Source organism: Protopterus annectens, chromosome 1.part2, assembly GCF_019279795.1.
Source record: "Protopterus annectens isolate FY-2018-M chromosome 1.part2, PAN1.0, whole genome shotgun sequence".
In the NCBI taxonomy this organism is placed as follows: domain Eukaryota; kingdom Metazoa; phylum Chordata; order Ceratodontiformes; family Protopteridae; genus Protopterus; species Protopterus annectens.
The window spans coordinates 882,108,597-882,134,105 of NC_056727.1; the positions used below are offsets into that span (position 1 = coordinate 882,108,597).

The 25,509-nt window shown below is 46.2% G+C and overlaps 1 protein-coding gene across 1 annotated transcript in view; it reads left to right on the forward strand.

Moving 5' to 3' along the window:
• The window catches only part of SFPQ (splicing factor proline and glutamine rich), a 304,377-nt gene that overhangs the window by 209,176 nt on the left and 69,692 nt on the right, over positions 1 to 25,509 (forward strand). The window lies entirely within an intron of this gene.

The window sequence follows — 25,509 nt, forward strand, 5'->3', positions numbered from 1 at the left end:
ACTTGCAATTTCTCTCGTGGAAGACAGCTTTCCTGTTGGCAATTACCTCAGCAAGAAGGGTTTCGGAACTACAGGCCCTAATGGCAATACCCAATTCTTATAACTAGCCAGTTTTCTAGTTTCAGCACTCAAATCGGTTTCTTTGATCTCAGCACTTCAGAAAAAAAAATAAAAAATTTCATCTGCTTTTACTGTACTTGTGTTTCTACCTACTTTTTACTTTTGCATCATCTTAAAAATACTAAATTGTATTTATTACTGCTTGGTGTAACTCATTGTAAGCCTTTTGGTTTAAACACTTGGGCTTCGGACCAGTTAGTTGTTTTGCACTGAGAGGGTTTGTGGTCTGCACTGTTGTGGCAGAACAGGTAGCTTACATCCTTCTAGGTTGAGAACTGCTGATTGAGGGCTCAGTGTCTGTTATTCTAAAAGTGTATTAATTCTAGTTTAAGCACTTGGGCTTTCAAGCCAGTTATTTTACATTAAGAGGGTTCGTGGTCTGCACTCTTGTGGGAGGAGAGGCTGGACTCTTGCCCTTCTGAGCTGGAAATTTCTGGTTAACGGCTTATAGTGCATGCATATCTGAACTGTTTCTTACTGAAGTTGGTTTGCTGTGGCATAGACTGGATTCGGGCCTGCTGGATCTAGCTTTGTTTGTGTAACTTGAGCACTAATCCAGACATTCTCTAAAGTATTCAATGGTATTTATTACTGCTTGGTTGTAACTTGATTAAAGTGTAGCTATCATTCAAGTCTTTTGGATTAAGCACTTGGGCTTCAGACCAGTTGTTTTACATTAGGAAGGTTTGTGGCAAGCACTGTGGTGGCAGGACAGGTAGCTTTCATCCTTAGTTGGGAACTGCTGATTGAGAGCCCAGTGTCCAAGTGTATTAGTTCTGGTTTAGGCACTTGGGCTTCAGGCCAGTTATTTTACATTAAGAAGGTTTGTGGTCTGCACTCTTGTGGGAGAAGAGGCTGGACTCTGCCCTTCTGAGCTGGGAATTTCTGGTTAAAGGTTTATAGTGCCTGAATATTTGAACTGTATCTTACTGAAATTGGTACACCTTGTTTGCTCTAGCATAGACTAGATCCAGGCCTGCTGAATCTAGCTTTGTTTATATGCTTGTTTGTTTGCTTATTTCCCTGGAAGCTAATTCCACCTAATACGCAACTTCTCAGCGCTTCTGTGGATCACTAGTGATATCTGCATTGCTTACTGTACTTATTTCCTTGTTTCACTTGAAAGAAAGTTAGTTTGTCGTTTTTGCATTTAGTTACTTGTAACACATTGCACTCAAGTTACCTGGCACTTGCTCACTAAAGCAATTATATAAGTCAGCACTAAAAATTAAAAGCACTACACCCTCACTCCCCACTGGCCCTTGTTTTCAATTAAGGATTTCCCAATATTATTCTAGCATGTCTAAAGGTCAGTTGTCAATCTCCTCTCCGGTCCAGCTGGTGAATCAGGGAATCTTGAGGCAATGTTATAACTGCCTTATGTACACAGACAACCCTCTCCTCCTCCCACATAACACAAATACTTGCGAGAGATGCAGCTATTTAGCCAAACTGGAGGCTGAGCTCTCTCAACTCAGGACTGGCAAGACCAGACAGGAGGAGAAGGTAACCACACACCACAAAACCAGCCTCACATAATGCTACCACTCCACTGAATCAAACACATAAAACACAAAGACATACTCGGAGGCTCTGAGTAAAAATTTACCTAAACAGCAGAGGCCTCCAAAGCAGACACCCAAACAACTGCTACCTCAAGACACCCCACAAGCAACACACAAACCACAAAAGCAGTGTGCAAAGCAGTCACAGCCCTTAAGGCCAAATACAACACCAAACATACTTGTCATAGGTGACTCCATAGTCAGACACACTGACGTCCCACTCACCAGGCTGAACAAGGAGAGGGTCACAGTAAGCTGCCTATCGGGCGCTAGAATCCGCCACATAACACAAGCACTCTGGTCACTCCACGGCAAGTACATATGACAGTCATTGTCCATGCTGGTGTGAACGACCTGAGACGTACCTCCCTGGACTACATGAAAAGAGACATAGAGGAGCTCTCTGATGTAGCCCAGGCAGGTATGACCCTAACCCTGAGCAGTATCCTTCCTTCACCAAGAATGATGCCACAATATAGAGACAAGATGATCAGCTTTAACAATTAGCTTAATGTCTGGTGTCATTCAAAGGGGATCCAGTGTCTGTCTGCCTGGGATGACATGCTTGACTAGCCACGCTGCTTCGCAAGGGACGGCTTGCACCTGTCACCCCTGGTATTCCGGATATTGGCTAAGGCTCTTGCCACCCCCATAGTGCCTTTTTTAGGCAGGGCTCAAATTCTAAACTTACCACCCTAGAAAACAAAAATGGGAAGAAACTGAGGGTAATGCTGCTCAATGCCAGAAGTCTAAATCTCAAAATGCATGCACTCGAGGCCCTTCTCAGTATGGAGAACATCTATGTCTGTGCTGTAACTGAAACCTGGTTCAAGGCTCCTGAGAGCACCCCGGCACTATTAGGTTTTACCTCATATCATGCGTTCCGGCCCCAAAACCCGGACCACACCACAAAAGGAGGGGTGTATCCATATTCATAAAGGATACCCACACCTCCAGGTTGGTGGCAACGCACAAGCTTGGAAACCATCCAGGTGCAACTAACCATAGGAAAAACTGCTCTACAAATTGTAGCATGCTACAGGCCACCCTCTCAAACTCAGGAACCCCACACAGCCTTCCTGAAGACACTGGAGGGTATAAATGTATCTCCAAACACCATCATATTGGGTGACTTCAACTACCGAATATAGACTGGGAACATTACTCAAGCCCTAACTTTCTAGCCCAACGGTTCCTGGAGTTCATAAATTCAAATGCCATGGAACAGCTAGTCACTGTTCCCACGAGAGGAGAAAATATACTAGATCTCATTGTCACAAACATGGGGACAAAATGCTCCACACCGGAAGTATATCCCTCATTGGTGAGATCTGATCATAAACTAATCTCACTGGAAATCCACATCCCGCCCCCACCTCAAACAAAACAGACCATAGTGAAGAACTTCTCTAAAGCAAACTTCACACTACTCAAGACTGGTGTGGTATCCTTCAAGGCCCCTGAGCCAGTGGAAACCACAACCCAAGCTGGAAGCCCTTACAAATGCCTTCTATGAACACCTCCAGGACTGCATGGATCAGGCAATCCCAAATAAAACCAAGACTCTCCACAAAGGGCAAACGTCCAGTCTGGTGGACCCCAGCCATTAACCAACTTTACAATAAGAGGAGAAAGCTATTACATGATGGAACAAAATCCATAAAAGGGAAGTCACCCCTGATCATTATTAGTAAAAAAATACGAGCACTCATAAAATCAACTAAGGCCAATTTTGAGAGAAAAATTGCCATGGATTCAAAGGACAATCATTAGGCCTTTTTCAGCTATGAACCTGGGTGGAAACTCCCAGATATGCTCAGAATTAGTCCAAAATGATACAAAAATCACTGAACCCACAGACACTGCCAACAGTGCAAACTCCCCCCCCCCCAAAAGGAGAGATAACTATCCCAGCAGAGTGTAGCCTCCCGGACATCTCAAATGCGCAGGTGAAAGCTGCTCTCTCTAAAGCTAAAAACACAGCATCAATGGGACCGGATGGTGTCCCCGGCTGTGTGCTACACGAGCTAAATGAGGAATTAAACCCGCACATAAGGCAGCTGTTTAATCTCAGCCTTACCACAGGATACGTGCCCAAGGAGTGGCGACGGCAACTGTGGTCCCACTCCACAAAGGCACCTCTACGGACCCTGGTAATTACCGCCCTAAGCTTAACAAGTCTAGTCTGCAAAGCTATGGAGAGGATCATAATGGAGCTCATAAACAAAGATATAGGGGACTTGCAGACATTGGACCCGACTCAGTTTGGCTTTGTCAAGGGAAGATCATGCCTTTTGAACTTGGTCGACTTCTTCGAAACAGTCACCAAGGCCATTGATGAGGGAAAGGCAGTCCATACAGCCTACCTTGACCTTGCAAAGGCTTTCGACACAATACCCCACTCGGGTATTGTAGAAAAACTTACCAGCTTAAATGTAAACCCATATGTCACAAGATGGGTTGCAAACTGGCTTAGGACAGAACCCACAGGGTTAGAGTTGCTGGCGCTATGTCAGACTCCAAGCCGGTCACAAGTGGTGTCCCACAGGGCTCAGTCCTTGGGCCCCTATTGTTTGGCATCTACTTCTCAGAAGTACAGGCCAACATGGGAGGACTTTGGCTGACAAAGTTTGCAGACGACTGCAAACTGGGCGCCATAGTGGAAAGTGCATCTGACACGGATATCCTTCAGAAGGGACTCATGGAAACAGCTGGTGCCAGAGCCATAGCCTGAAGTTAAACGCCAAAAAATGTATAGTCATACCCTTCGGGGAAAAACAAGGTAACCCCAAGCTACCATATAGGTGGCAATCCACTAAGCACAGAAGAGGTTATCAGGGACCTGGGGACCCAGGTTGACTGTGGCCTTTCTTTTGACACTCACGTTGCTAAAGTGATTAGAAAGACCTTCTACATTGCCCACCTGATCATGAAGGGATTCACATCCAGATCTAGTGAGGTCATTGTTCCCCTGTACTCTTCACTTATCAGACCAATGATAGAGTACAATGCCCCATTCGGGATGCATCTCACCCGACATCTGCAGCAATTGGAGAGACCCCAAAAGTTCCTCACCAAAAGGATAAAGGGACTCCAAAATCTGTCATATGCTGCCAGATTGAAGAAACTCCAGCTCTATTCAGTCGCATACCGTCTGCTCAGAGGTGACATGTGCCTGACCTACAAGGCCATGTTCAACCGGAATTAATGGACATGCTCCACCTCAAAAAATCCAAATCCACCAAAACCACTAGAGCAAGCGACTTAAACCTTAGCACGGATATAAATAGGATGTGCTGGAGGGATACATTTACCACTCAGACTCCCTATGCTGTGGAATAAAATCCCGGTCCATGTGAGGCAGAGCACCTCGCTGACTGTTCAAGAGAAATCTAGACCTGTGGATGGGAGATCGTAGGTTTACCCCGGGAATCATCTGTCACTGCTGGACAGAGGCACAACAAACTAATGGGCACAGCATTTTTTCATATAAGGGGTGGCGTAAGTCACAAAAATTTGGGCTAGGCTTATAAATGCCTTAGGGCAGATAGCCTAGTATAAACCTATGAACCACCGTTCATAATTTTCCACAGGGACAGGGTTTCATTAAGGACCAACCCTACTTTTATGCCAAAGGTGGTATCTAGGGTTTCTTTAAATCAAGCTATTCATCTGCCTGCTTTCTTCCCCAATCCTGAGAATAAGGGGGAAAGACTGTTGCATACCTTGGACATTCACAGACAACTTTGATACTACCTGGACAGAACCAAGGCCAGTAGGAAGTCTGAACAACTTTTTGTAGCTTACGCCCCTGCAGTCCAAGGAAAAGCAATTTCAAAACAGACTATTTCAAAATGGATTGGACATTGCATCAGATTCTGTTATTCCTTTCATGGAAGGACTGTTCCAGCCAATGTCAGACCACATTCCACCAGAGCTACAGCCACCTCTACAGCATTCTTAAGAGGGGTGCCTATTCTAGACATTCTAGAAGCTGCTACATGGAGCTCCGTGCATACATTCTCCAAACACTACAATCTCCCTCTATACTCCAGATCCAGAGTAGGCTTTGCTTCGGCAGTCCTGCAGGGGTTTGATTGCCACACCATCTTTTTCCTAGAGCATTCCTCCTCCCCCAGCTAAGCTATGGTATTCTACCCATATGTTATGACTGCAGTTGCATTCTTGAAGGACATAAGTTTTGTACCTACCATAAATGTAGATGTCCGATATGCAACTGCAGTCGGATTTTCCCTCCCTCCATACCCCCTCTATGCCTAGGGTCCACTCCTATCCCTGTTTCTCTTAGATGGGGATATCTGTTATGGTGTATCTGTTTATTGCTCATTTATTTGTCTGGAATGTACTCCAGCCACTCTGACGTCTGAGAGAAATGCGACATCAGCAGACGTCTGACCCAGACTTTGGAATCCGGCCGACCGAGGGCTGCCTGAGGCAGGACAACCCATATGTTATGACTGCAGTTGCATATCTATCAGACATCTGCATTTATGGTAGGTACAAAACTGTACTTTTCCCTTTCTTCGCAAATATGCATTGGATGGTCCATGGTTCCTGGACCAAGTTCCGGATCTTTTGACCCATCAGTCGGGACAGCTACATCAGTCCCTCCACTTGAAGTTAGCAGCTTGGCTCCTCCTCTTCCGACCATAGTCAGGAAACCATGCGTTGAACCCGGAAGTCATGCATATCTTTTCCTCTGCCCACCAGACTTCTAAGAAAATGTATAGCAGCAAATGGAAGAGATTTGCTATTTGGGCCCAACTCCGGGGCTTAGACCCCATGACAGCCTCGGTGTCAGAGGTTCTGAAGTTTTTAGCTTCTCTGTTCAACCAAGGTTGTTCAAAGTTCAATTGGCGGCTATTTCCAATTTTCATGAGTGCATAGAACCACCTTTGAGCAACAAGTTGTGTAAAGCCTTCATGAAAGGTGCTGGGCTGCTACGGCCCCTGATATCTCATCCCGCTCCACCGTGGGACCTTAATGTGGTGTTAGGTGCTTTAACCTCTTCCCCCTTTGAACCGGCAGCAACTTGTGACTTAAAATTTCAGTTTTGGAAGACTGCTTTATTAGTTGCAATATTAGTTGCAATTACATCAGCCAGGCGAGTTTCAGAACTTCAAGCCCTGTGTGTCAAACCACCTTACCTGGTTTTTCACAAGGATAGAGTATCCCTCAGACCGAACCCATCCTTTGTTCCTAAGGTTTGTTCTAATTTTTGTCTGCAACAATCACTGGAACTTCCAGTTTTCTTCCCGAAGTATTCAAACAGAGCGGAGTATATCTTTCACACCTTCGATGTCCACGGACAATTATGCTTCTATTTGGATAGGGCGCACCAAGCACGAAAAGCAGATCAGTTGTTTGTGTCCTTTTCAGACAATACATTGGGCAAAGCCGTCACGAAAGTCACTATTGCCAAGTGGATCAGAGACTATATCGGTCATATTTCATTTCTATCAAAGAGTTTATAGCTACAGTGAAAGCTCATTCTACCAGGGCTATGGCTACTTCAGCAGCCTTTCATTCCAAGCTTGCTATTAGTGACATGTGTGGCGGCTACATGGTCTTCTCCTCACACCTTTATTTCTCATTACAAATTGGACGTGGCATCTCGGGGGGGGGGGGGCGAGCTTCCTTCGGTTCCACAGATGTCCTTCAAGGATGCATCTGCAGTCCTAACAAATGGGTTGTCCTACCTCAGGCAGCCCTTCGGTCGGCCAGATTCCAAAGTCTGGGTCTGGCCTCGGCTGATGTCGCACTTCACCCGACGTCATAGCTGCTGTTAATTGGGTATAAAGGTATCAGCAGACGCCATTTTCTTCAGTCTTTCTTGCCGCGTGGCGCCCGAAGCAGAAGCTGTTCGCAAGTGCCGGTCGGTCAGAACCAGAGATTGCTACTACCGAAGACTTCTAAAAAGCTAAGTACCCCGTTGGGGACTCTTTCTTGCCTCAGCCGATGTCAGAAAAAGTGAATAATTGTTAACTTGTGGGAAACAAATACCTCAAAGATTTCCACTGTTACTGCCTACCTTGTTTAGGCCCAGACCACGACGTAGCAGCTTGTCTAACCTGTGCTTCCTTCAACCGACGGACACTTAGACGTCGGTCAGAGTTTGCAGAGGAGTTTTTCGGCTCCGCTTTTGCTTACAACATGCCGTCGGAGACTCAGACTTCACAATTAGCTAAAAAGCGTAAGGAAAAGGACCGACACTCGCGGTCCGCGGTTTCGGCCGAAACCGCAGTTAAGCCAACCGCGAGTGTCTCTGTTTCGGCTGAAACAGAGTCCGCGGTTCTTCCTTCGGCCGAAAACATGCCTCCTACCACCGAGGCCTCATCCAGCATGGCTGAATCTGCTACTGAAATTCCACCTGCTCTTACAGGTTCTCAGGATTTATCAGATACTATCCCTTTAGATATATCCACTCCTGCACGTGGAGCTGCTAGGCCGCCTGCATCCATGTCAATTAAGGCTTTTGCCAGGGCTAAAGCAGCTAAATCAACAAAGACCGTGCCTGCTAAAACCCCCTCTCACAGGCCTAGCTCTAGTACTCAAATGCTTAGTCTAGCAGAGGATCTCATTTCTTTGATCAGGGGATCCCAGCATCACCCTGACAGGGCCTCTCACCCCCCTCCAGAGAAGAGGCCTAGAGCAGAGCCCCCTGAGCCTGTTTCTACAGATTACTCCTCTGTTTCAGAAAATACAAATCCTCCTGAAGGCCCTTATTCTCCATATGAGGACTCTGATGCAGAAGACTCCATTCCTTCTGCCTCTCCTCCTGAGGAATTTTCTTTTGGGGAAACCTTGCATGTTATGAGAACAATTCCAATGGCAGGGCCAGGATTTTTCAGACTCTAGGAAAAGGCTTAGGACCTTTTTACACTTGCCACAGCATAGGCCTTTAGCCATTCCTCCAGTACTTACAGTTGTGGATGATGCATTTAATGATGCTTGTACTGCTCCTGACTCTCTTCCTCTGGCCCCTGCTAAGCCCGACAGATACTACAGGGTTCCGGACACACATCATCACTTGTATAATGCTCCTATTGCAGATCCTGAAACTATTTCACAGGGCCCCAAAGCTGTAGCAGCTGCCTCTGCCAAAAAACCCCCTCCCCTCTGAAAGAGAATCTAGGGCATTAGAGAGATGGGGTAAAAAAAGTTTATACTTCTGCTACTCTTTCGGCTAGGGCCTTAAACTGTCAATTCCACATGATTCAGTATCAGGAATTTGTTAGATCAGCTAACTAAAAAACTGTCCTCGCCTGAACCTTTAGACCGTAAGTCCCTTCAGGAATTGGTACATAACATTCAGCAGGTCAGTAATCATTCCTTAAAATGCGGCTATGATGCACTGGAGGCTTCCTTTAGATCAGCTATGACTGGTACAGTGATCAGAAGGCATGCATGGTTAAAAGAGCAATCCTTACCAGACCATGTAAAGTCAAAGCTCCTAGATGCTCCCATGGAAAAACAGTTTGGCTCCCCTGCACAGCAGGTGTTGAAGGTGGAAGAAAAAGCCAAATCTGTCCAGACAGTCAAGGATTTCTTACAGGTCCAGCCTCCGAGGTTTAGTAGGAACTGGCTTTCCAAGAATTGGTCCTTTCCAGACACCACCAGAGCACAGAGAGGCAGGAATAGGCGCCCAAGAGGCAGAGGTCAATCCAGAGGTGCCTACAGGGGACAGTGGCAGCCTAACAACCAGAGAAGTACTGCCACAGATCCAGCCACTACCACAGGACAATCAGTGACTTGGCTCTGAAACAGCCTACCAGGGAACAACTAGAAGCACCCTTAGGCAGAAAGCTAGCCTTATTTTCAGTAAACTGGCATTACATTACAGGAGACAAATGGATTTTACAGACAATAGACAAAGGTTACAGGTTTCACTTCCATACTCTACCAAGGAAGAGAGGAATGCCAAACCTACCTCCAAACCAAAAGACAAACGCTCTAGAACAAATAGACCACTTACTAAGGATGAGAGCTATAGAAAAGGTTCAGTCTATGGGACAAGGATTTTACTCCAGACTTTTCCTGGTGCCAAGAAAGGAAAACCAATGGAGACCTATTCTCGACCTGTCCGCTCTGAACACATCTCATTGTTCCAAAATTCAAGATGCTGACCCTACAGCAACTTCTTCCCATGCTGGGCAAGGAGTCTTGGCTGGTAACTCTAGATCTCAAGGAGGCATACCTGCACATCCCCATACGACCAAATTGCAGAAGATACCTCAGATTTCTTGCAGGATCAGAGCATTATCAATTCTCAGCATTGCCTTTTGGCTTATCTACTGCGCCCAGAGTATTCACTAAATGCCTGGCATCAGTAATTGCTCATTGCAGGCTTCAGGGAATTCAAATTTATCCATACCTGGACGACTGCCTGTTACAAGCGGAGAACAAAAACAAATTAACAAAAGATTTGAGAGGTTATTCACCTATTGCAAGCCCTGGGATACACAGTAAACTTAGTCAAGGCTGATACCATCCCAAAGGATAACCTTCTTGGGTGCAGAACTGGACACATCAAACCAAATGGCATTCCTCACAGCAGAAATACCTACCACTCTATTTCATGGCATTAACAACGCAGAACCATCTTACAGCAAGGAAAGTCCTGCAAGCCCTGGGTTACATGGCATCCTGCATAATATTGATTCCACATGCCAGACTACATATGAGGAAGTTGCAATGGTACCTAAGGAATTTATGTTCTCAGCACAAGCACAGCCTAGAAACCCAAATTCCAATAATTCCATGCCTGAAGCAAGAATTCCGGTGGTGGGCTCAGGCCTGTCAATTGAACAAAGGACTGCCCTTCCACAGCCCTCACCCAAGCCAGACTATCACCACGGACGCCTCAGACCTCGGTTGGGGGGCACACATGGTGGACAAGTGCATACAAGGCCTATGGACTAAAGACCAGCTGAACCTACACATAAATCAAAGAGATGCTGGCAGTAAAGCAGGCAATTCAGACATTCAGACCGTTTCTTCAACAGGGTCATTTGTTGATAAGGACGGACAACGCCACAGTTATGTGGTATATCAACAAACAGGGAGGCACACATTCATATCCTCTCTGCCGGATGGCAATGGACCTCTGGAATGTGGCCCTGAACCTCAACATTCAGCTCCAGGCAATATTTGTGCCAGGAAAAGAAAATATACTAGCAGACATCTTAAGCAGAACTACCACGGATGCCCACGAATGGATGCTGCATCCAGACATCTTCAAATCCATTACAAGGAAATGGGGACTACCAGAAATAGACCTATTCGCATCCCCACACAACCACCAATTGAAAAAATTCTGCACAAGGACATTCCACCCACTTGCTTGGAAGGTGGACTCCCTATCTTTCAGTTGGGAAAACCTGACAGCATATGCATTCCCACCTCTTCCTTTGATGCACAAAGTGTTACTGAAGATCAAAGAGGATCACCCAAGGATCATCCTGATAGCTCCAGACTGGCCGAGGCAGCATTGGTACCCACTACTGAGGAGTATGTCTCGGGAACACGCATGGCCTCTACCCATAGTTCCTTTACTGCTAACACAGAACAACTTCAAAATCCTGCATCCGAACTTGAAAACACTGCAGCTAGCTGCTTGGAACATTGCATAAGACAAAATAACCCAGATTTATCTCAAAGGGTTAAAGATATCTTGGAGGCTCGCAGACCCTCAACAAGAAAAACTTATTCAGTAAAATGGAAAAGATATCTCATTTGGAGTGCAGCAAAAGGAGAAAATGTATCACTGGCAAACATAGCTAACATCTTGGAATACTTAGCAGAGCTTTTCCACAATGGCCTGTCCTACTCCTCCATTAAGATTCATGCAACAGCAATTTCAGCAGAATACAACATGGATCCTCCAGTTTTTTCTCATCCTCTACTCAGGCAGTTCCTGAGAGGAATTAAAAATGTAAAGCCGCCAAGGAACCCACCATTGCCTACATGGGACTCTAACTTTGTGTTAGAAAAGTTGACGCTTCCCCCTTTTGAACCAGCAGCAACAGCAGAATTACAGTACTTATCTTGGAAAACTGCTTTCCTGCTTGCAATCACTTCAACAAGAAGGGTTTCTGAATTACAGGCATTAATGGCAGTACAGCCCTTCCTTATCTTCCATCAGGATAGAGTGTCCATGAGAACTAATCCTACTTTTATGCCAAAGGTGGTCTCCAGGGTATCATTAAACCAAGCAATCCACCTACCTACATTCTTCCCCAGCCCACAGAACAGGGGGGAAAGACTACGACTACAACATACCTTGGATGTGCATAGGCAATTGCGCTACTACCTGGACAGAACCAAGAACAATAGAAAAACTGACCAGCTTCTGGTAGCATATGCAACAGGAATGGAAGGAAAAGCAATTTCAAAACAGACAATCTCAAAATGGATAGGAAATTGCATTAGATTTTGTTACTCTTATCATGAAAAGGCAACTCCAGAAAACATCAGACCTCACTCCACAAGGGCTACAGCCACTAATACAGCTTTTTTACGAGGAGTGGCTACCAAAGACATTTTAGAGGCTGCTACTTGGAGCTCCGTGCATACATTTGCCAAGCATTATAATCTACCTTTATACTCCAGATCCCGAGCAGGTTTTGCCACTGCTGTTTTGCAAGGGATCTTAACTACACCATAATCTTCTTAGTACCTCCTCCCCCAGTTTGACTATGGTATTCTACCCATTTGTTAGGACTGCAGATGCATCCTTGAAGGACATAGTACAGTTTTGTACCTACCATAAATGTAGATGTCCGAGAGGTATGCATCTGCAGTCAGGATTACCCACCCTCCTTCCCCTCTGTGGTACTCCTAAGGTATTTGCCCATCTTGTAGCTAGCTGGGGGAATCTATTATGGTGTATTTGTTTGTATATATGTATATACATGTTTATTTTTATTTGCTCTCTATTGTTTGGAAACATTTGCATTTATCCAAATTTAGCCTTCCTAGAGGGCACCTGGCATCTGGGGCAAGAAACACTGAGGAAAATGGCGTCGGCTGATGCCTTTATACCCAATTAACAGCCGCTATGACGTCGGGTGAAGTGCGACATCAGCCGAGGCCAGACCCAGACTTTGGAATCCGGCCGACCGAAGGGCTGCCTGAGGCAGGACAACCCATTTGTTAGGACTGCAGATGCATACCTCGGACATCTACATTTATGGTAGGTACAAAACTGTACTTTCTCAGGAGTGTTTTCCAGTGAGCCACCCAGGAATCAGGTGCTACAGAATGTAGGCAAGATAGGATCACATTACATCTTTTAGTTATGTGCTTACCATAACTTTAGATGTATGGGATCCATCTTGCCTACATTTCTAATAACCCACCCTCCTTCCCCCTGCCTAGATATCAGAAGAGACCGGACGGTCCAAGTTCAACTGTTTCCTCTCTTGAAACACCTGGCAATATTATATCAACAGTCTGTGTGTTCATGTGTGCGGACAAACAAGATCTGGGGAAGCAGTGGTGGTGCATCCTGCGATGTGGGGTAGCCAATAAGAGACTTCGTTCTATAGTATAGCGTGCAGAGTCGGAGGAGAGGATCGGCTCCGAACCCATCAGTACAGAATGTAGGCGAGATGGATCACATACATCTAAAGTTATGGTAAGTACGTAACTAAAAGTTGTGTATACTTGCCATATGTGGATGTTTTGAGTACAGGGTAGTGTTAAGTCTTTCGCCTTTTCCCGGTTAGGGGTCACCACAGCGGATCTGTCTGCTCATGATTGGCAGTGGAGTTTTACGATGTCTAGTTGCCAGCCCAGCACCCAACCTTCCACATAAAGCGCGCGCACACACCTAGGGGCAATTTGGAGTGTCCAGTCCACCTACTGCATGTCCTTGGGATGTGGGAGGAAACCGGAGCACCCGGAGGAAACCCGCACCTCCACAGGGAGGATATGCAGACTCTGCACAGAAGGCACCCCAGCTGAGAATCTAACCGGAGAACCTCTTGCTGTGAGGTGGCAACCTAACTGCACCACCGTGGCTGCCCCAGGGTAGTGTTGAGTAAGCTTCTCAAATCGGGGTTCCTGCTCTTGCCCCTTTCCTTAGGTTCAGTGTCCAAGGCTGTTGACTTTAGGATCCATCTAGGAGGGAGTTCTACCTTTTATAGGTAAGAGATTGCATCTGTCAGGGTGTCTGCTGACTGGAGGGAGATTTTTCTCTGGTAGTCAGGCCAGCCTGGGCCTTCCATGGCTGTTCACAAGTTAGGACTGCAACGGTGAATACTCTAGCATATACATTTATGGCAAGTATATGCAGCTGTAATTTCAGTGCACATTCAGTGCTGCAGTATTCATAAGCTGTGAATTGTCTGCAGGTGCAAGCCAGTGCAGTTGGCCAGACTAAGGGCAGTTTTCATCTCCGACTTAGTGCTAGTAGAAAAGAATCTTTTTTCAGAGTGGAAGTCTAAAACTAGTAACTGCACTTCTCAAACTTCATTCACATTTTCCATTTCTGTGACAGTAAATGTCAGGCCACTTTCACTGCTTTAGCATGTGGGTATTTAGAATTTTTGGTCTTAATGCAGTGTTGGAGTGCAAGTCTTGATTTGAACTTCAAGTGCAATTCCACTGTGGGCAGTAGAGGAGGCAGTGCCGTTTTTAGTCTTAACTGTTTGTACACAGTTGTGGCACAATTCCTGATGTATTTAAATTGGTTTAGGGTGCAAGTGGAGTATACCTCCCACCATACCATAGATGTAGTGCTTAGTGGAGTGTAGAGGGACATTGCCACTCCACAAGTTGTCATGAGGTTTGTCTAACTGCATGTTTTCACTTGAGTGCTTTGGCCATTTTAGTGTAGTTTGCATGAGTCTTTATAGATGAAATTTTTGTTTTGTGCATAAACTCCCCACCCAAGTACACTGAGAGCCTGTCAGCTAGGTTATCTGCACAGTTCAAGAATTTCCACTTGTTTACCCAGGAAGCCAATGTTAAGTTGTCAATCTCGCCTTCATTCTTGCTGGATGGGTTCGGAGCCGATCCTCTGCTCCGACTCGGCACTTGCTAAGCTCGAGAGCTAATTTTACCAGCTCGAGGCAACCCTATGTCCCATGATGCAAGGCGGAGATTACTCTGATCTCGTTTTCTGCTTCGCTAACAAGGTGCCTTCTTTTACCAGCTCTAGGTAAGTGAACTTTTCAGAGACTTTTGTCTACCCCCTTTAACTTTTTACATATAAATATAATTTTTTTGTTAATTACCGACTCACGTTAACCCTATTCCTGTCAGTGTTCCCTTCTTTTAAGTAAATATTCCCTTACCCCTAGTTAGGCCTTAGGCCTTCCCCTCCCTAAATTTTTTCCTGTCAGGGAATTTTTTGTGTGACTGTCTGTTATCCCTGTTTAACTTAATTTAAATTGTTGGACTGAGTGTGTTTTGTGTGTTTCCAGTGTTTCATAGACAGTTATGTCGAAGGACACTAAGGTCTCAGGCTTCAAGAAGTGTGACTCGTGCTGTCAGAAGATGTCTGACAGACGGTCACACTTGTGTTTATTGCCTGGGACCTTCGCACCTGCAAGACTCTTGTGCTATCTGTCATGCTTTCAGCCCAAGAGTCCTGCAGGAACTTAAAAATAAGCTCATTTTAAGGGGCTTATTAAAACCCGAGAGACTAAGTCGGCGCCGGGGAAGCCCTCGAAACCTGTTAAGCCTTTGGCTCAGGCTTCCAAGCAGTCGGCTTCAGGTTCTTCCTCACCAGGTCCGCGATCACCCTTGCTCTCTGAGTGGAGCCATCGGAGCCGATCTTCTCTGTCATCCAGGCTATCTGATCACGACCTTGAGAGAGTGGTGAGTAGACTATTAGTGTCTCAGGCATTGGCCCAAATACTCCATAGCCCATCTCAACAGACGGTAGCTATCACACCCACCCAACATTCCTCCTTCGACTCTCGCTCGGAGCCGGAGCTCCTCGGAACCGGTACCATTGTGACTTCGGAGCAGTTACCACCCCTTTCGGCTCCGTCATCCTTGGCTCCAATTTCCTCCTTCAGACCTTCATTGGAGGGATCCGGACGTCTAGTCTATCTCGTCGGCTCCGAGGGGGCGAGTGGCATCGGACCCTTGTCCGGCCCCGTTCTCCCTCTTGGAGCTTCGGCGTTGGTGAGCTTGGCCCCGACATCTGCCTCTGAGCCTTCCCTCTCGGTGAGGCCTGGGGTTCCTATCTCCGGAGCGGGAACCTTCTGGTCTCTCTGGGGGAGCCTTCGAGGTTGAGTGTACTAGCCCCTGGGCTTAGTCAATGGACAGTTCCATCAGCTCCTCCCACTACAGTGCCTGCTGACATCTCTTCCCACTCTCTTGCTCCCGGACCCAGAGATCCAACGCCTCAGGCTTCCCCATTGGGAATATCTTCCTCTTCCGAGGCTTCTCCTGATCCTTTAGGAGAACCCCCCGTAAGAGGACATGTAAGAGGAAACATTTAGACTCCCCTGAGTCTACTACATCAGATACTGACTTGGATGAGTCCGAGGGGTCCCCAAGGTCTTCCTCTGAGGATGTCACATTTTCAGTCATCCTTTAAATCCTTAAACGGGGGGGGGGGGGACTGGCCCTCCCTTTATCCCTCCGAGGAAGAGTCAGTATACCTGGAGGCGTTCGGATCTCGACCCTCCACCTCCTGGGTGTCTGCCTTTCGATCCTGTCATGGAAGTAGTGGCTCGGAAGGCGTGGATGGCTCCGGATTCGGTGGAACCTACCCCCAGGAGACCTTCAAAATTTATTACAGCCCCACAAGATAGACAATACTTAACAAAAGGTGTCCCAGTTGATGCCATGGTGGTGTCTGCTGCCACCCAGAAGGAATTAGCTGATCCTTCAGTACCTGTTCATCCTCCTAATAAGGATTCTAGGACTATGGGCAGGTACGGTAAGCGGATTTTTTCTTCAGCGACTTTTGCCATGAGATCGCTGAACTACTTATGCCACTTCACCCGCCTTCAGAGATGTTCTTAGAGTTGGGAGAAGTTTTACAGGATCAGTCAGCTGCTGGGTCTCAGGATAAGATTAGCTCACAGCTAGGAATCCTTAACTCCATTGCTAACTCCTCCATGCGGCTCCTTTCTTATGCAGCCTATGGAGCGAGTAGGGCCGCAGGCACAGGAGTGGCTTTAAGGCATCGGTCCTGGATGCGGCTTTGTAATTTTGCAGACCCCTTCAAGGCGTCTTTCACAAACTCCCCTTTTGATGGCTCTACCTTGTTCGGTCCTCAAGTGAAAGACACTTTGACTAGATGCGAACAAGATGGCAAGACTTTCTGCCGTAGGAGTCAGTTTCTCCACCCCTTCTAGACCTTACCCCAAAGGACAGAAGGGAGGGAAAATGTGGTTCCGCAAATCTCAAGGAGTCACGCCTGACTCACGAAGTCAGTTTACCCCCAGAGGCAGAGGGGGTAACAATCGACGCTGCCCTAGGGGCAGAGGGGGTCCGCAGAATCAGGGTAGCAGAGAGCCTCTTTCTGACAAACCCTTCCAGCATACCTGAGATTTTGCCAGATTGTCCGCCTACGGAGGCAGTCGGGGGGGGGATTATCGCTGTACCCAATAGCCTGGCTTTCCCTTTCTCAAGACAAATGGGTACAGTCAATTATATCCGAGGGTTACAAAATTCCCTTTATTCAAACCCCAATTCAAAAAAAGGGAACCCTTCCAGACGTTCCACCCGGTCTAAGGGAACTAGCAGTACTAGAAATATCAAAACTGCTAGTAAAAAGAGCTATCCAGCCAGTCCCAGCGGACCAAATAGGATCCGGAATCTACTCAAGGTTCTTTTTAGTTCCAAAAAAGACAGGGGACTGGAGACCTATATTAAATCTGAGCAAACTCGACAAGTTTGTAAAGAAATCAAGATTCCGGATGGTCACGCTTCAGTCCATTCTGCCCTTTCTGGGCAAGGACAATTGGATGTGCTCGTTAGATCTTCAGAATGCATACTATCACATAAAAATTCAGACGCTCCAGAAGATTTCTCCTCTTTCGGCTGGGGACCAGTCACTTCCAATTCAGAGCCCTGCCCTTTGGACTCACTACAGCCCCCAAAGTGTTCACCAAATGCATGGCAGTGGATGTTCTTCGTCTCACATTGCTGCAGTTATGACCTGTGGGTAGTCCGCTGTCCTCGGTCGGCCCGAATACCAAAGGGCTAGGCTGGCGTCGGTTATTGTCGCCTAAAGCTGACGTCAGTACGCAGTAGTACTTAAGCGCATGACCGACGCCATATCCTCAGTCTTTCTTGCCGCGTGGTCCGAAGCAGAAGCAGTGTTTGCAAGTGCCGTTTGGCGTTCTGAAATTTTCATTTACCGAGTTTCAGACCGAAGACCAAGTTGGGCTAAGTACCCTGTTGGGGAAATTTTTGTTTTTTCTTGCCTCAGTTATCCGGATGTCAGAAAAAGTTAATTGCATTTCTTGTGGGAAACACATACCTCATAGGGATCATCATTCTTTCTGTATTCCTTGCTTAGGGCCTGAGCACGACGTAGTCTGGTGTCGCTTTTGTGCTAGATTTAATAAGCGCACCATTAAGCGAAGGTTAGACTGTGCCAGGCTTGTTTTCGGTAAGCGGTGTAACTATAACATGCTGTCGGATCCTCCGCCCGCTACCGCTAAAAAGCGTAAGGATAAATCTTTGAGATCTAAACCGGATGAGTCGTCCGTTGCGGATGCCGGTTCTTCGAAGCCTCCGGTTGAATCTGTGGATCCTGCCGAGGGTTCGGCTGAATCCCAGGGGGAACCTTTACTTTTACAGGAGTTGGCCTCCCAGGAGTTAGGACAGGCCGAGGGTGCTTCTCAGGTTTCAGTAGTTCCATCCTTACAAAAGGTTATTAGGCCTTCTACTTCAGTGGCTAAAAGCCATGCTAAGGCCAAACCTGGTCTTGTTGGACCTGCTCATTCTTCTAGCTCTCCAGCCCCTGTTCCTAAAAAAACATATGTTGAAAATGGCGGAGGACTTGATTACTTTGATCCGGGGTTCTATGCCCCCCCCCAGAGAAAAGGCCTAGGGTGGAGGCAGATTTAGAGGGAATGGATCATTCCTCGGACTACTCTGATTCCTCAGTTGAAGAAATTCAGGATTTTCCTTCCTATTCTGATTCGGATGCAGAGGACTCCTGTCCTGCTTCTCCTCCAGAAGATTTTTCTTTTTCTGAAACTTTACATACCATGAGGGAGCATTTCAAGTGGGAAGGTCAAGATTTTTCAGATTCTCGGAAAAGGCTTAGGGAATTTTTGTTTCTGCCACAACATAGGCCCTTGGCTATTCCTCCTGTCTTAGATGTTCAGGATGTTTTTTCTGAATCTTCCCTTAATCCTGATTCTCTGCCTCCGGCCCCTGTTAAGCCAGACAGGTATTAGAGTTCCAGAAGCACATAAGTACTTGTATAAGAGTCCTAGAGCTGATCCGGAAACTATTATTCAAGGCCCTAAGGGTGTTAGGGCTTCTGTGGCTAAAAATCTAGTTCCTTTGGATAAAGATTCTAGAGCATTAGACAGGTGGGGGAAAAAAGTGTATACCTCCTCTACGTTAGCTATGAGGGCTTTGAATTGCCAATTTCATATGCTGAAGTATCAGAACTTTTTATTAGGCCAATTGAAATCTAAGGTGGATGGCTTTATCTGAGGGTATAGAGTGTAAGGAGCTCCAGGAGTTGGTTCATGCATCAGATCAAGTTGGCAAGCATTCTTTGCAGTGTGGTTTTGATGCTCTTCAGGCTTCTTCTAGGGTGGCTGCTACAGGTTCAGTTATTCGTAGACATGCCTGGCTTAAGGATCAAAATTTGTCAGAACATGTAAAGGCTCGAATTTTGGATGCTCCTCTTCAATCTGAAGTTCTTTTTGGTCCTCCTGTGGAATCAAGTTTTGAAAAAGATGGAAGATAAGGCTAAGTCTATGCAGACGGTCAAGGATTTTTTGCAGGTGCAGCCCCCTAAGTTTAGTAGGAATTGGCCTGCTAGGGGATGGTCTTATCCTTCGGATTATCAGCCTAAGGGCAGGTCTAGACTTGGTAGAGGCAGGGCTCGCGCTCAGGGTTCCTTCAGACCTAGGACTTGGAGTTCTCCTGCACAGTCTTCTGGTGAGGGCAGGGGTCAGCCCTTTCGTAAGCAGACCCAATGACCTGTATCTTCCGCTGCCAGACCCTTCCTTACTGGCAGCTCCTCTAGGAGGAAAGTTGGGACTTTTCAAAGAAACCTGGAATTTGATCACCCAAGACAAATGGGTGTTGGATATAATAAATCGAGGTTACAAGTTTTATTTTTACACTTTTCCTCCTTTCAAAGGCATGCCGGATGTGCCTCCTCAGCAACGGCTGGAGGCTCAGGAGCAGATTTCTTTACTTTTGCAGATGGAGGCAATTCAGGTGGTCCCTCCTTCAGAAGTAGGCCTAAGATTTTATTCCCGTCTATTCCTAGTACCAAAGAAAGGAAACACTTGGAGGCCAATTCTGGATTTGTCCACTCTCAACACCTACCTAGAAATTCCAAAGTTCAAGATGTTAACATTTCTACAACTTCTGCCTATGATAGGCAAAGATCACTGGATGGTAACCCTGGATCTCAGAGGCCTATCTTCACATCCCTATCAAGCCCAGCTGCAGGAGATTCCTGAGATTTCGGGCTGGTACTTCGCATTATCAATTCTCTGCATTGCCCTTTGGCTTATCTACTGCGCCCAGGGTGTTCACAAAAGTTCTGGCTCCTGTGATCTTTCTTCAGACAGAGGAATACAAATTTATCCTTATTTGGACGATTGCCTGGTTCTTTCTCAAAACAGACAAATTACTACAGCATCTCCAGTATGTAATGACAGTTTTAAGGTGCCTAGGGTATACTGTGAACGAAGTAAAGTCCAGTCTAGTGCCCTCTCAGGACATGTGCTTTCTGGGTGAGACTGAATACAGCCTCTCAGATGGCATTTCTGACCCCGGACAAACAAAACTCTTCCTCTCTACTTCCAGCAGTTATCAGTAATGTCCAGGCCGACTGCAAGGACAGTCCTCCAAGCCTTGGGGTTCATGGCATCTTGCATTCTAGTACTTCCCAATGCCAAACTGCATATGAGGAAGCTACAATGGTATCTCAAAAGTGTGTGGGCTCAACACTGCCACAGTTTGGACACTGTCATTCGAATTATACCTTGCATCCAGAAAGAATTACTGTGGTGGGCTCAGGAATGTCACCTAAACAAGGGACTCTGTGTCCCGACAAGAGGAGAGTCAAATCCTAACGACGGATGCCTCGGACTTGGCTTGGGGAGCACACTTCAATGGAAAATGGATACAAGACATGTGGCCTCCCAAACTACTACATTTGCATATCAACATGAAGGAGATGTTAGCAGTTCCATTTGCTTTGGCCTTCAAGGAACTCCTTCAGCCAGGACAGGTGTTGATAAAACAGACAACACAACAGTCATGTGGTAAATCAACAAGCAGGGGGGAACCCATTCCTACCCTCTTTGCAGACAAGCAATGATTTTATGGGAGACTGCTCTGAGTTTGCGAATCAATCTTCAAGCAAGGTTTCTGCCAGGAGCACAGAACTCCCTAGCAGATATTTTGAGCAGACAAATGGTGGATCCCCACGAGTGGAAACTGGATCCTCAGATTTTCAAACAATTGACTGTGGCTTGGGGAACTCCAGACATAGATCTATTCGCTTCCCCACTGAATGTTCAACTTCCAAAATTTTGCACAAAGATGTTCCACCCAGATGCTTGGAAAGTGGATGCTCTATCTTTCAGTTGGAACAACCTTCACGTTTATGCGTTTCCTCCTCTGCCTCTTCTCCCCAAGGTTCTCTTGAAAGTCAGATGGGACAAGCCTTGCAGGATTCCAATAGCACCAGACTGGCCACGTCAACATTGGTATCCTCTGCTGAGGAGTTTAATCCAGGAGCCTCCTTGGCTTCTGCCACAGATTCCTCATTTGTTGTCCCAGTCAAACAATCATTTTCTCAATGTTCAGGTGCAGTCCCTCCATCTGACAGCCTGGCGTATTCTGTGATGGAGCCGGTGGGGTCTCAGCTTCCTCAACAGGTTTTAGATGTCATTTTGGAAGCTAGGCCTAGCACTAGAAAAGTTTATGCTGATAAATGGAAGAGATTTTTTCTTTGGAGCACTGCAAAGGGTTTTGATGTTTCAGTGCCTAATTTGAGTTTTGCACTGCAGTACCTTACTGAATTACTGGACAAGGGTTTGTCATTCTCTTCTGTGAAGGTTCATGCTGCAGCCATTTCTGCTCACTATGATTGTGACCCTCCTTTATTTTCTCATCCTTTGTTCAAACAATTTCTTAGAGGGGCAAAGAATATAAGACCCCCACGTAGAGCTCCTACTCCTTCCTGGGATCTCAGTTTTGTTTTGGAGAAACTTACTTTACCTCCTTTTGAACCTGCAGCTACGTCTGAGCTGAAGTTTTTGTCTTGGAAGACTGCTTTTTTGTTGGCCATTACTTCTGCTAGGAGGGTATCTGAATTGCAGGCTCTCATGGCAGTTGAACCTTTTTTGATATTCCATAAGGATAGAGTTTCTTTGCGGACTAACCCTACTTTTATGCCTAAAGTGATTTCTAGTGTGGCCTTGAATCAGTCTATTCATTTGCCTACTTTTTATGCTGACCCCCAAAATAAAGGGGAAAAAGTCTTGCATTCTTTGGATATCCACAGGCAGTTGCGTTACTACTTGAACAGAACTAAGGAGTTCAGACAGACTCGACAGTTATTTGTTTCTTTTGCTTTGAGTTCACAGGGGAAAGCTGTTTCTAAGCAGACTGTTTCAAAGTGGATTGGTCATTGTATTGCCTTTCCTTCTCATCATGGGAAGGATGTCCCTGCTGGGATCAGGCCTCATTCTACTAGGGCTACTGCCACTTCTACTGCTTTTTTAAGGGGTGTAGCTACTAAGGATATTTTGGAAGCAGCTACTTGGAGTTCTGTACACACTTTCACTAAGCATTACCATCTCCCTCTCTATTCCAAGTCCAGGGCTGGGTTTGCCACTGCAGTTTTAAAGGGCATGTTAGCAGCTCCTAATGCTTTGTAATTTGCCAGCCTCCCTTTTCCTTTGCTTTGGGATTCTACCCACAGGTCATGACTGCAGCAATGTGAGACTAAGAACATAGTACAGTTTTGTACCTACCATAAATGTAGATGTTCGAGGATCTACATTGCTGCAGTCCAGTTTTCCCTCCCTCCTTCCCCTCTATAGGTTGGGGTTGCTGGGTTTTGTTTGGAGATATTCTTTACTTACACACTGGGGGTTGTTGGGCATTTCCTATTTTTGGCTTTGGCCTTTCTTTTTAGGCCTTCTGACATCTGGGGCAAGAAAGACTGAGGATATGGCGTCGGTCATGCGCTTAAGTACTACTGCGTACTGACGTCAGCTCTAGGCGACAGTTACCGACACCAGCCTATCCCTTTGGTATTCGGGCCGACCGAGGACAGCGGACTACCCACAGGTCATGACTGCAGCAATGTAGATCCTCGAACATCTACATTTATGGTAGGTACAAAACGGTACTTTACGGCTCACCTGAGACGTCAAGGATTCCAGGTGTTTCCATATCTAGACGACTGGCTCCTCACTGCCACCACCAGGCATCAGCTTCTCCAAGCCAGAAATTACACCATTCACACTTGCAGAGGGCTAGGAATTTCTATAAATTTCGAAAAATCTGCCTTGTCAAGATATTACTTTTATAGGCGCAAATTTGGACACCGTACAACTTTCTGCAAGGTTGACAGACCAAAGGATCTTGGACATTCAAAGACACATCCAAGTGATTCTATTCAGCAACAAAATTCAGGCCAGATTTGCTCTGAAAGTACTGGGTCTTATGGCGGCCGCCATAACACTTCTTCCCCTCGCCCGCTTTTACGTGCGGCTGCTACAATGGATGCTATTCACCCAATGGTCCTTTCAACAACTTCCCATGCGTCACGAGATCATAGTAACTCCAACTTGCAAAAGACATCTGACTTGGTGGATATCATCCCCTCAAATCCATCAAGGCAGACCATTTGTTCCTCTTGCCCCGGTTTTCACGGTTACATCGGTTTTCACGGTTACATCGGATGCCTCCCTGATCGGGGGGGGGACATTATCAGGGCAGAATGGTCCATGGCACTTGGCAACCTTTCGAGTACTATCTGCACGTAAATGTTCTGGAGATGAGCAGTGCTTTTAACGTTGCAAACCCTCAACGACTCTCTTCCCCTGGGAACTATTGCAGTCCAAACGGACAATATGTCCGTAGTGTGATACATAAACAAACAGGGCGGAACCAAGTCCTATCCACTGTGTCGAGAGGTCCTCGTACTTTGGCAATGGGCAATCTCCTCTCACCGGTTTCTGATAGCAACGCACATCCCCGGGAAATCCAACATAGCGGACAGATTGAGCAGAGCTATTCTCATGACTCACGAGTGGTCTCTCAGTCAGTGACGGAAGAGATTTTTCAGAAGTGGGGCCTTCCTTGCTGCGACCTTTTCGCTACACCTCAAAACAGCAAATGCCCAGACTTCTCTATTCCCCCCTTCCAGGCCACCCCCAGAGACGCTCTAACCCAAGATTGGCCCCAGGGACGACTTTATGCTTTTCATCCTTTTCCGCTGATACCTCAGCTAATTCAGAAAGCAACCGCCTTGAGAGCCAAGTTGATTCTCATTGCCCCTTATTGGCCTCGACAGATTTAGTTTCCATTCCTACATTACCTCTTGGTACAGCCATGGCATCTGGACCCAGTTCCAGATCTTCTGACCCACCAGTCGGGTCAACTGCACCAATCTATACCTTCTCGACCTCACTGCTTGGTTGCTCCACTTCCATCCTTAGCCAGGCTTCCTATGATTTCTAATCCTGTACGGGATATCATAGTAGCTTCCCTAAAATCTTCTACCAGAAAGATCTACACTAGTTAATGGCGATGTTTGTCTTTGTGGGCAAAAGCTAGGAACATAGACCCCTATACTGCTCCAATTCATTCGGTGTTGCACTTCCTAGCTGACATTTTTAATTCAGGATCCTCTTCCACAGTGAAAGTTCAACTGGCAGCCATTTCAAATTTTCATATAGGCTTTTTGGACCACAACATTATGTCACAAACTTTGCAAGGCATTCCTTCGAGGTATCTTTTTATTGAAACCTCCTATTAGAGACCCCTCACCACAGTGGGATCTAAATTTAGTTTTAACATCCTTGATTCTTCCCCTGTTCGAACCTGCGGCTGCCTGTTCCTTGAAATTGCTTTCTTGGAAGACACCTTTTCTAGTTGCCATTGCATCTGCCAGGAGAGTATGAGCTTCATGCTCTGTGTTCGCCCTCCCTATCTAATATTCCACAAAGATAGGGTATCCCTAAGAACTAATCCGTCTCTTACCAAAGGTGGCATCTCAGACTAACCTAAATCAGTCCATTGATCTTCCAGTATTTTTCCCAAATTATTCTGATAGAGCTGAACAAAAGTTACATTATCTCTGTTCACCGTCAGCTGAGATTATCTGGATAAGACAAATTTTTAGGAAATCTGATCAACTTTTTCTATCCTATGCAGAGAACAGGAAAGGCCTTCCAGTTTCTAAGGTAACTTTATCTAGGTGGCTGTCTTCCGTGATCACTTACATTTATCAGCTCAGAGGCAAAGAGTTGGTTTCTAACCCAAAAGCCCATTCTACCAGAGCTCTAGCTACATCTACAGCTTTTCAAGCTAGACTTCCAATAGACACTTTTTGTGCAGCAGCCACATGGGCCTCTCCTCATACCTTTGTCTCATTACAAATTAG